Raw genomic sequence first — 13,491 nt, forward strand, 5'->3', positions numbered from 1 at the left:
ACACACACACACAATTCCTCCCAAACATCAATCACAACTCTCCAGCCGACCAATCAGGGCACAGTGTGCTTTTCAGAAGGTGGGGCTTCATAGAGACAGGAAGTAAACAGAGCGTTACTGACAGACTGGGACGAGAGGAGCCGCAACAATGGAGGATAAGAGGAGATAATCAACATTACAGCAGGAAAACCTGCTCTAGTGGAGCCAGAGACACATCACGACTCTGAGAAGGGCAGAATATGGGCTGTTCAATTAATCAATTAAACACAAGTATTATGTCAGTTTGGTAATTCTACTTGTGTGTGTGTGTCTCTTTGTGTGTGTGTTTTTCTGTGTGTGTCTGTGTGTGTGCGTGTGTGTGTGTGTGTTTGTCTGTGTGTGTCTGTGCGTGTGTGTGTGCGTGTGTGTCTGTGTGCGTGTTTGTGTGTGCGTGTGTGTCTGTGTGTGTGTGTGTGTGTGTGTGTGTGTGTGTGTGTGTGTGTGTGTGTGTGAGAGAGAGATTGATGAACAGGAGACAGAACGTTACACCTGAAGACTTCATGAACACACACACTCTCTTTAATGCATTCACCTGTACAGTAGAAGCGCAGTATTGTCATATATGAGTGCACAGAAACAGAAAATCAATCACAGCTTCATTTGCCATCAGAGCTTATAACCAAACAAACAAAGCAGGAGTCATCGAATATAGCAGGATTAATATATCAAATATATCATATACACCACCGTTCAAAAGTGTGTGTGGATGTGAAGTGTGTGTTGATGTGAAGTGTGTGTTGATGTGAAGTGTGTGTGGATGTGAATCAGCGCGTGTGTTTGGCGATGGTTGCGTATGTCGCGTCCGCTGGAGCTGGAGCTGGAGCCGCTGCTCTGGAGCACCGAATGAACCGGAGACTGGAATACTGGATCGGCAGTGCCTGGAGAACAACAACAATAAATCATTAAATCATATTCATCTTTTCCTTAGAGAAGCTCAGACTCAGAGAAGCTCAGACTCAGAGAAGCTCAGACTTAGAGAAGCTCAGACTCAGAGAAGCTCAGACTTAGAGAAGCTCAGACTCAGAGAAGCTCAGACTCAGAGAAGCTCAGACTCAGAGAAGCTCAGACTCAGAGAAGCTCAGACTCAGAGAAGCTCAGACTCAGAGAAGCTCAGACTCAGAGAAGCTCAGACTTAGAGAAGCTCAGACTCAGAGAAGCTCAGACTTAGAGAAGCTCAGACTCAGAGAAGCTCAGACTTAGAGAAGCTCAGACTCAGAGAAGCTCAGACTTAGAGAAGCTCAGACTCAGAGAAGCTCAGACTCAGAGAAGCTCAGACTCAGAGAAGCTCAGACTTAGAGAAGCTCAGACTTAGAGAAGCTCAGACTTAGAGAAGCTCAGACTTAGAGAAGCTCAGACTCAGAGAAGCTCAGACTTAGAGAAGCTCAGACTTAGAGAAGCTCAGACTCAGAGAAGCTCAGACTTAGAGAAGCTCAGACTCAGAGAAGCTCAGACTTAGAGAAGCTCAGACTCAGAGAAGCTCAGACTTAGAGAAGCTCAGACTTAGAGAAGCTCAGACTTAGAGAAGCTCAGACTTAGAGAAGCTCAGACTTAGAGAAGCTCAGACTCAGAGAAGCTCAGACTTAGAGAAGCTCAGACTTAGAGAAGCTCAGACTTAGAGAAGCTCAGACTCAGAGAAGCTCAGACTTAGAGAAGCTCAGACTCAGAGAAACTCAGACTTAGAGAAGCTCAGACTCAGAGAAGCTCAGACTTAGAGAAACTCAGACTTAGAGAAGCTCAGACTCGGAGAAACTCAGACTTAGAGAAGCTCAGACTCAGAGAAGCTCAGACTTAGAGAAACTCAGACTTAGAGAAGCTCAGACTCAGAGAAGCTCAGACTTAGAGAAGCTCAGACTCAAAGAAGCTCAGACTCGGAGAAACTCAGACTTAGAGAAGCTCAGACTCAGAGAAGCTCAGACTCAGAGAAGCTCAGACTCAGAGAAGCTCAGACTCGGAGAAACTCAGACTTAGAGAAGCTCAGACTCAGAGAAGCTCAGACTCGGAGAAACTCAGACTTAGAGAAGCTCAGACTCAGAGAAGCTCAGACTCAGAGAAGCTCAGACTCAGAGAAGCTCAGACTTAGAGAAGCTCAGACTTAGAGAAGCTCAGACTCAGAGAAGCTCAGACTCAGAGAAGCTCAGACTTAGAGAAGCTCAGACTTAGAGAAGCTCAGACTTAGAGAAGCTCAGACTTAGAGAAGCTCAGACTCAGAGAAGCTCAGACTTAGAGAAACTCAGAGAAGCTCAGACTTAGAGAAGCTCAGACTTAGAGAAGCTCAGACTTAGAGAAGCTCAGACTCAGAGAAGCTCAGACTTAGAGAAGCTCAGACTTAGAGAAGCTCAGACTCAGAGAAGCTCAGACTCAGAGAAGCTCAGACTTAGAGAAGCTCAGACTTAGAGAAGCTCAGACTTAGAGAAGCTCAGACTCAGAGAAGCTCAGACTTAGAGAAGCTCAGACTTAGAGAAGCTCAGACTTAGAGAAGCTCAGACTTAGAGAAGCTCAGACTTAGAGAAGCTCAGACTTAGAGAAGCTCAGACTTAGAGAAGCTCAGACTCAGAGAAGCTCAGACTTAGAGAAACTCAGAGAAGCTCAGACTTAGAGAAGCTCAGACTCAGAGAAGCTCAGACTTAGAGAAGCTCAGACTCAGAGAAGCTCAGACTTAGAGAAGCTCAGACTTAGAGAAGCTCAGACTCAGAGAAGCTCAGACTTAGATAAGCTCAGACTTAGAGAAGCTCAGACTTAGAGAAGCTCAGACTCAGAGAAGCTCAGACTTAGAGAAGCTCAGACTTAGAGAAGCTCAGACTTAGAGAAGCTCAGACTCAGAGAAGCTCAGACTCAGAGAAGCTCAGACTCAGAGAAGCTCAGACTCAGAGAAGCTCAGACTTAGAGAAGCTCAGACTTAGAGAAGCTCAGACTCAGAGAAGCTCAGACTCAGAGAAGCTCAGACTTAGAGAAGCTCAGACTTAGAGAAGCTCAGACTCAGAGAAGCTCAGACTTAGAGAAGCTCAGACTCAGAGAAGCTCAGACTTAGAGAAGCTCAGACTCAGAGAAGCTCAGACTCAGAGAAGCTCAGACTCAGAGAAGCTCAGACTTAGAGAAGCTCAGACTTAGAGAAGCTCAGACTCAGAGAAGCTCAGACTCAGAGAAGCTCAGACTTAGAGAAGCTCAGACTCAGAGAAGCTCAGACTTAGAGAAGCTCAGACTTAGAGAAGCTCAGACTTAGAGAAGCTCAGACGCAGACGCACCTGGACGCTGGAGCTCCGCTTCTCGCCGCGGACGCACGAGGCCTCAGAGTCTGAAACAGAAACTCTCTTTAGACGGACGGATGGCAGGAATCACCGCCGGCTGAGTTTTGTTTTACTCACCTCTTCTGTGGCAGAGCACACAAGCGCAGAGAAACCCACAGAAGCCACATGTGACACACACACACACACCGATCCAGATGGAGAGCGCCGAGCAGCCCACGCCGCCTGAAGAGAGCCGCTCCGCCCCTGAAACAGCAGCAGATCCTTCACAATCACTCAGGAGGAGGACAAGTGCTCACTACATCAAGTGCTCACTACATCAAGTGCTCACTAACATCATGACTAACATATACAATAATAATACACTGAGCAACACAGAGAGCTCGGAATAAACATAAATATACACCAATTATCAGTGTTGGGAAATGCATTACAAGTAACTTGAGTTTCGTAATAATATGACTTTTTCCAAGTAACTAGTAAAGTAACGCATTACTTTTCAAATTTACAACACAATATCTGAGGTACTTTTTCACATTAGTTTGACTGACAGCTCTCCTGTCCCCATGTTGAGAGTTAGTGCAGAGGTGTGTGTGTGTGTGTGTGTGTGTGTGTGTGTGTGTGTGTGTGTGTGTGTGTGTGTGTGTGTGTGTGTGTGTGTGTGTGTGTGTGTGTGTGTGTGTGTGTGTGTGTGTGTGTGTGTGTGTGTGTGTGTGTGTGTGTGTGTGTGTGTGTGTGTGTGTGTGTGTGAACATGATGGTTATTGTAGTTCTAGACTAAATGTGAGCATTTATTTATCTCACTTGCACAATAAAGATTCTGTCCTCCTCAAAATGAAGAAAATCAGTCAAATGCAAACCTCCAATAATTAAATGTTAAATAAAACAACTATTTTTATGCATAATCTACCTTTATATTTAATTGACCGATGTCTTGCTGCTGACCTTTGATGATGAAAATTACTAGATTTTTTGTTTTTATTGGTCAAACTTTTTTCTCCTGCGTCTATTCCTCCATTCTCCAGAGCTGCGCCCTCTAGTGTTCATGAGGGAATCTGCATCTTTACCTCAGCCTGGGGCGCATTATTTACATTTTGGTATGAAGAGGTCTTTACCGTTGCACAAAAATATAACTTTTTTGTTATAAACAAAAACAAAAACAAGCCCAGCCCAGGAGAGAAAAAGTAACGCAAAAGTAACATAACGCATTACTTTTCTTAAAAAGTAACTAAGTAACTCAATTAGTTACTTTTTAAGGGAGTAACGCAATATTGTAATGCATTACTTTTCAAAGTAACTTTCCCCAACATTGCCGATCAGGCATAACATTATGACCCAATGTTAACATAATAACACTGATGATCTGTTAGTGGGTGGGATATATTAGGCCGCAAGTGAACATGTTGTCCTCAGAGTTGATGATTTAGAAGCAGGGTTCATTGATGCCCGACTGATGGAGAGCCACTGACCATAGTTGCCAAGTCTGCATATAACGCGCGACTTTGGGCTTCCTTTTTTGGCAAGTCGCGTTAAAAAATCCAGAGTCGCGGGTTGAGATTTTTGGGCTTGTTTTAAAAAATGTGGTTGCTTGTTAAGAAAATATAATAAGCAACTTCGTTTCTTTACATTTATGGACGCTGTTTTGTCCAATACATTGACTGACATAATCCGTCCTCATATATCCTGCCTCCTTCTCACTGACCTAACCCTAAAGGCCCGGGTATACTTCACTTACCGCGCCCGGACGCGTCACGCGCGCAGCCCTGTCCGCGCGTCATTCAAAGTATACTACACAACGGATGCGCGCGGAGGATCGCGTTCGACACATGCGCAGTAAAAAAGTGTCTATGCTCCACCAGACATCGGAGGGCAGCACTGAGTCCTGTCATCAACGGGACATTCGCTGGGCATGATCAGAGAAGAACTGTAGTGCATCCACCATTGCTACATAGTTTGGAAGAAACACTGAAGAATCAAAAATTCTCTCTTTTTTTTCCAAGCGTGTTGTTTTTAAACCGGTCTTTGCACACTCTTCTTCGACGGCTGAACACTGTGCTCAATACTGTGTTTATTGCCACCTAGTGGACTCTTGTGTACTGCTGGTGCATGCGCTGTTGCACGCGGACCGTCCGCGCGGTCACAAAATCTGGGCTGCGCGCGGACGGGGTGTGCGGCCGCCCGCGAGCCCTCCGAGTGACGAAAATTACGTCATGCGGGCGGTGCACAAACGCGGACGGCCGAAGTATACCCGGGCCTTAACCCTGACCCTGACCCTGACCCTGACCCTAACCCTAACCCTGACCCTAACCCTAACCCTAACCCTAACCCTGACCCTAACCCTGACCCTGACCCTAACCCTGACCCTAACCCTGACCCTGACCCTAACCCTAACCCTAACCCTAACCCTGACCCTAACCCTGACCCTGACCCTAACCCTAACCCTGACCCTAACCCTGACCCTGACCCTAACCCTAACCCTGACCCTAACCCTGACCCTGACCCTAACCCTGACCCTAACCCTGACCCTAAGTAGACGTAAATAGATGTAAACATTTGAACAAACAATGCCTCCAGCAGAGATACAGAGATGGAGAGGAAACAGGGAGGAGAGGCACCTCATTTAATTTTAAAAATATTTTTATAATGTTTTTATCATTACAAGTTATTATAAAAAAACAAGTATACTAACAATAACAGTTTGTATGGTTCGAATTTACTTTATTATAAATATGTGGCTATATTGCAGCGCTCTTTGCCTGTGTCCCAGTGTACATACAATCCATCCTAAATAGTGAGACATTAGTAATTTTCAATAGTATTTAGGGCAGATAGTATATGCACATTGAGATGCAGGGCTCGTCTTTTTCACGGTTTGCAGTGTGTGTGTGTGTGTTCACTAATATGTGTGCACTAACTCTGACTATGTGTTTCCATAATTGACCTTCACGTCACTTTCTCTCTTTTTCCATCTCCAAACCTCCAAAAGGATATTGTGCCCTTTATTGCAATTTGAAGATTTCTGTTTTTGCTTTTCAAACTCTGAGAGGTTTTAGTTTAATATGTTGCAGACTCATTTGTTGATAATAAATAATTGATCATAAATGATATTGATGATGATAAATAATATAATAATATTGGGCTTGTTTTGGCTTGTATTTGAAGCTGTGGTTGCTTATTTGTCTCGCGAGAGTTGGCAGCACTGCCACTGACCTGTGTCAAAATCAGAGATCTTGTGGTTCATTTCTCAGGGATGAAGTCCATCTCTGCAGCGGTGAGCCAGAGAACGTGTGCCTTATTCTGTCATGGGTGAGATGTAGTGTGACCACATCTGTGTGTGAGTCTGATGGAGAGCCACTGACCTGTGTGTGTGACCTGATGGAGAGCCACTGACCTGTGTGTGTGACCTGATGGAGAGCCACTGACCTGTGTGTGTGAGTCTGATGGAGAGCCACTGACCTGTGTGTGTGACCTGATGGAGAGCCACTGACCTGTGAGTGTGACCTGATGGAGAGCCACTGACCTGTGAGTGTGAGTCTGATGGAGAGCCACTGACCTGTGTGTGTGACCTGATGGAGAGCCACTGACCTGTGTGTGTGAGTCTGATGGAGAGCCACTGACCTGTGTGTGTGAGTCTGATGGAGAGCCACTGACCTGTGTGTGTGACCTGATGGAGAGCCACTGACCTGTGTGTGTGACCTGATGGAGAGCCACTGACCTGTGAGTGTGAGTCTGATGGCCGTGCTGAAGCGCATGTTGTCCAGGCTGACGGCAGTAGCACAGAAGTACAGGCCGAGATCCGCCTCGCTGACCGCAGAGATGAGCAGCCGCACAGACTCCAGTGGGCCGGCGGCCTCCAGCCCGAAGCGGTCGGGCTCCTCATTGTGCGCTATGATCATGTGTGTTCTCCGCAGCTGTCCTCTGGAGGCAGACACGATTAGCCGGAGCTCGTCTGAGCGGAGCCGGAACCAGGCCAGCCCAGAGCTGGAGTTCATGAGGTCACTGGAACAGGGCAGAGAGACGTTCTGCCCACGCCGCACGCTCACAGCCGGAACACACACCACACACACACCGCTCAGGCCTACGGTCAGAAACACACACACACACACACACACACACACACACATCAGTGCTGGAGTTACAGCTCCTCTGAGTCGATACTGTACCAGAGACGGGTTACTCACTGACTAACAGCAGCGCTCTGGAGATCATCTTCAGTCTGAGTCTGAGTCTGAGCCGAGGTCTCTCTTATAAACTCATCTGAGCCGAGGTCTCTCTTATAAACGCTCATGTCCGCCAACACGACCTGGGTCAGGCCTGCTTTGATAAACCACAGACCACACACCCGTGTTCACTGAGGGAAGAGTGTCTGAACAACACGCTTGGGTTTCGTTTCAAGGAAAATGGAAACTACAGCTCCGTCTACACACACACACTTCATGAGGAACTCAACATATGATCATACATCACGCGTGTCATGACAGAATAAGGCACACATTCTCTGGCTCTTGGACTTCATCCCTGAGAAATGAACAGAGATAGACAAACTACACAACTCTATTACTCAAGTGAAAGTAAAGTACTACTAGTCAAATATTACTCTGTTACAAGTGAAAGTTCTAAAAACAGATTTTTACTTAAGTAAAAGTACAGAAGTATTTGTTTTTAAAAGTACTTAAGTATGAAAAGTACATTTAATTTTTTATGTCAATGCATTATTTTATTATTGTTGCATTGTTGTATAAATGCACTCTATGCCATCATGGTGGTTTAAGCCAGTCAGTGATGCTCCATCCGACATGCTAGCATACGACCACCTTAAACTCATTTAAATACTTGTATAAAAGTTACAAAGCTTTTTACAAAGCTGCTGTCATTTTAAGGCCAAATGCACGGATCCTATACACTGATACACATCTGATATTCCTCCAGCTGTTTACTCTTCTCTTTCTCCCAGACGTTTACATTTTTGAAAATTTTATGAGACATAAGTGTATGTCAACTAAACTAATCTTTAATCTTTTCAGAAAACTGAAACTTACTTTTTAAGTATACCCATGGGTGCACACACTGCGCCCCGAGGAACCGTCTTCTTCCATTTTGCTATAAAAAGATCAGTGTTCAAAAAATGTTGGGAAACTTCACATGACCCTACACGAGTGATTACTGATAGACTGATAAAAAAAACGAACAAAAAAAACACACAAAAAAAAAACTTTTAAAGAAGAAAAAAATCATCCACTGACTTGCAAAGCTGCTACAGAAACGACTTTCGACTTCGAGGACCTTGATAGAAATGTAGTGGAGTAAAAAGTACGATATTTGTTTCCCTATAAAATAATACTTCAGTAAAGTACAGATACAAGTAAAGTGTACTTGAGTACAGTCCTCAAGTAAATGTACTTAGTTACAGTCCACCTGGAAATTAATCTCTGATTCTGACACACACACACACACACACACACACACACACACACACACACACACACACACACACACACACACACACACACGCACACAGATTAAGTTTCGGTTTCATGTTCTCGTCAGGAGCTGAAGGTGGGATTCTGAAACCTTCGGGTCGTTCTGCAGTTCCTGTGTGTCTTCAGAGAACAGGAAACGCTCCTCCACTAACGCTAGCAGAGCGTCTTTAGCCCACGGGTAAAGAATCTGTGATGGTTCAGTCACTCTTCATAACTAATAAACTGTCAGAAGAGTTATTGTTTGTCAGACCACAGGCTGGCATTAGTTAGGGCAGTTGGTGAGGGTATAAACCAATGCACTTTAGTTTAGGCTCCAATTCTCTCTATTAACCAGGAGCTCATTAGAATGCATATTACTGGGATATTGGCTGTTTATTCTTACTCTTAAAGCAGATATTAATGCCTTATTCTGCATGGCCTGAGTGTACGTACCCAGGAGTGTCGGCGGGTGTAACGAAGGTTCGTGTGTGTGTGGGAAGGAAGAAGACAGGGTCGGCGAGACTGGGACTTGCGGTTTTTATTTTCCAACTCAATAATAATAAACACAGAGGACGCACATGAGTGTTGAACTTCAGACTCATACATTTTTAAAGGGTTAGTTCACCCAAAACTGTAAATGGTGTCATTAATGACTGAGCCTCATGTGGTTGGACACCCGTCAGACCTCCGTTCATCTTCAGACACAAATGAAGATATTTTAGTGTAAATCTGATGCTCTGAAAGGCCTCCATTGGCTCAACTTTACACTCTCAAGACCCTTAAAAGACACTAAAGACTAAAGTTACAAAGTCCATCTCACTACAGCGGCTCTACAATAACTTTATGAAGACGAGAATAGTTTCTGTGCGCAAAAAAACCCTAAATAACGACTTATATAGTGATGACGATTTCAAAACACGGCCTCATGAAACTTGAATTGTTATATGATTGATGCATTTTTAATGTGTGATGAGAACTTAAGTATTTAAAAAAAAAAATGTGTGTGGTGATGGAAATGACAATGAATTAACGTGAATGTAGAGAAACAGTAGATACATTAAAAAAAAGTTTTACACAAATCTACTCTGGCAATGCATATCAATTGTACTTTGTGCTCATAAATGTAATTTCCTCAGACAGGGCAGTGGTGGAAGAGCTTAGCTCTGAATTAATACTGAGCATTTCATGTTTGCACAATACTCTTAATTAGCTTCAAATGTTTCGCTTTTTAAAAACACCCTTGAAGGTACAGCACGTTTGGAAATGATGTAGAATAATTATATGAACTTTTGATTTTACTGAAATATATGATTTTACTAGTGCTGAATTCAGGTGCATTAATAGTTACCAGATAAGTCATATTTTTAAACTGTATTTTCATTGTTGACATTAAAAAGTCTGCGTGTGCAATAAGGAGAAAACTGTGGTTTTGACACCTATACGGAGGTTGAAAAGTATTAAAAAATCATAATAGAAAGGTAGTAAAACATTTTTAAGGTGGTTTTATTGTTAGCTTGACAAACAAAGAGGAATTTGTCCAAAATGATATGTATATATGTTTTATGAATCATTTTCGTAGACATGTTAATTTATTCAAGTCTACCAGGAAAGCTAGGTAACTAAGTTTATTAAATTAATTTACAATATGTTCACATTCATTTGACGTTGAGTCGCGCTGAGATTCGCACTTCCGTGTGAACATAGAGCCCGCCTCCTCTGATCTGATTGGCTCTCTCAATTATTTGGGCATTGACGGCCATTATTAGGGTGTCTTATCTGTTCCAAAAACAATAATTAAAAACAAAATAAGCCAATAACACATGCCAACATGGCTGGGAGTGTCAGACCAACTGCAACAATGAGCAATCAAAGGCATTTTAAGATGATTTTAGGCTGAAAAATCATATATACAGTCACTAATAATAGGATTTAATGGTTTATTACTTTTGACCAATAGGTAGCGCAGTTATGAAACTGATGTGGTCAGAGTGAGGTGACAATGACAGGCAAAGTTTGGTGTCAGTATGTCAAAGCATTGCAGAGATACAGCCTCAAGAGTCATTTTGGCATCATGCCTCAACTTCGTCGCTGCTGTATATGAAAACGGTTTCGTCTGTTGACACAAAAATAATAACATTTTGCTTCTTACGGTCTGAAGATGTTACGATTCGATTTTGGTGAAAATCAGACAAAGGGTCTAGGAGGAGTTCGAAAAAGTAGGTTTGTAAAGAAATCAAAATGGCGGACAGGAAGTTTGGCCAAATATGGTAAAATTGGGATCTGTGTTCTTGGCATGACCCAAGGAATCGATTAAAACCAGTTTCATGACAATAGTCAAATTGAATCAACAGTTATTAGCATTTTTGGAAAATTCATTATAACTTTTGTCCACAAGGTGGCGCTGTCCCGAAACGTTTTGAGTACTGTCAGGGCTTGGTGCCGAAGACACACACCAAGTTTCGTAATGATACGCCAATGCGTTCGTAAAATATAGCAGTTTTTGACAAAATTCAAAATGGCCGACGCCCAAAATGGTTGATATGGGAAAACTAGATCAAATGTTTGTATCTCTGGACCACTAGGTGGCACTGCGCCGAAACGCGGCAGGCAGACTCAGGTCATGGGTGGCGTAACACACACCAGGTGTGGTCAGAATACGCTAAAGCGTTGCGGAGATATAGCCTGACTTTCACTATTGTGGGAACTTTGTCAATTTTGTTTGCGAGTTATTCGAGAACCGTTTGACTAATCATCTTGAAACTAAGATCATTTTGTCAGCATCGTCTGAAGATGATCTGGTTAAATTTTCGTGGAAATTGGAGCAACGGCCTAGGAGGAGTTAGAAAAAGTAGGTTTTTCGGAAAATTCAAAATGGCGGGAAAAATATCATGACGGAAAATGACGTCATAGAGTGCGATCGAATCGGCTTGAGCTCGAATTCCGTTTCTAGCCCTTATGGTTCAAAAGTTATTAGCATAAACATGAGTGAAGGTCACATCAGCACACTTGGCCTTGTTCAACAGATAAATGCTGTAAACTCTTCTTTATCAGGCGGTAAACACTGGAGCTAAAGTTAGCCATCGCTACTCGTGTGAGGAACATCAAGAGCACAGACACTGAGGAACACATTAACGGTTATTAACCATATGCTCAAAATGACAGAAAATGATCCGTGTCCACTGTAAATGAGGCTCATTCTGGATCTCTGAAAACAGGAGAGACACTAGATCTGCTTCTTGTAGATTTGTAGTGTTCACTTCCTGTCATGTGATTAGAGAAAAAATATATATATATTTTTGGTGAGGAATATAATAAATAAGAATATACATCAATCATCAGTGTTGGGGGAAACGCATTACAAATAACTTGTTACGTAATATTACTTTTTCCAAGTAACTAGTAAAGTAACGCATTACTTTTCAAATTTACAAGTTACTTTTTCTCATTAGTTTGACTGACAGCTCTCCTGTCCTCATGTTGAGTCAGTGCAGAGGTGTGTGTGTGTGTGTGTGTGTGTGTGTGTGTGTGTGTGTGTGTGTGTGTGTGCGTGCGTGCGTGCGTGTGTGTGTGTGTGTGTGTGTGTGTGTGTGTGTGTGTGTGTGTGTGAACATGATGGTTATTGTAGTTCTAGACTAAATGTGAGCATTTATTTATCTCACTTGCACAATAAAGATTCTGTCCTCCTCAAAATGAAGAAAATCAGTCAAATGCAAAACCTCCAATAATTAAATGTTAAATAAAACATCTATTTTTATGCATAATCTACCTTTATATTTAATTGACCGATGTCTTGCTGCTGACCTTTGATGATGAAAATTACTAGATTTTTTGTTTTTATTGGTAAAACTTTTTTCTCCTGCATCTATTCCTCCATTATCCAGAGCTGCGCCCTCTAGTGTTCATGAGGGAATCTGCATCTTTACCTCAGCCTGGGGCGCATTATTTACATTAGGGTATGAAGAGGTCTTTACCGTTGCACAAAAATATAACTTTTTTGTTATAAACAAAAACAAAAACAAGCCCAGCCCAGGTGAGAAAAAGTAACGCAAAAGTAACGTAACTAGTGCTGGGCATCGATTAAAAAAAATTAACTAATTAATCACACTTTTTTCTGTAATTAATCGCAAGTTTTTAATATTTTACGTTTTTAATATTTTGATATTGTAATAATTTCAGTTACTCTCCAAATTAATGTATAACAATTTAAAGACAGCATATTTTAAATATGTGTTGTATTGTCATATTTTTATGAATGAAGGCCAGTATCTCTGATACTAAAGTGTCTATGAAACATTAATGACGTTACATTACAGTATAACTGAAAGCTCCTAATTTCAACATTTATTAGGCTTTAAAAAAACAACAACTTTTAATTTAAGTGAACTTAAAACTATCTTTACATAAACCCAAAATAATAAATGTTATATTTACCCACGGCCTTCCCTGTTATACATATACAGATATGTAATAGTTATCTTTCTTAACTGCATAAATAATAACTGAAATATAGATGAATCATCATTAAAGCTACACTTGTCTCTGTTCCCGTTGTTCTGTGATGAACATTAATGACATCATCATCAGTGCTACTGTCTCTTTAAGAACAGCCGCGCATCTCATTATCTCACAACTCTAAGTTCATTTAAGACGTTATTTAACTCATTTAAGACCCTAATATGAGAATACTCAACATTCTCTGTGTTATTGTTTGTTCAAGAGCAAAAGAGAACTCGATGTGAGCAGGAGACTGAC

Source organism: Gobio gobio, assembly GCF_949357685.1.
Source record: "Gobio gobio genome assembly, chromosome: 11".
Classification (NCBI taxonomy): Eukaryota; Metazoa; Chordata; class Actinopteri; order Cypriniformes; family Gobionidae; genus Gobio; species Gobio gobio.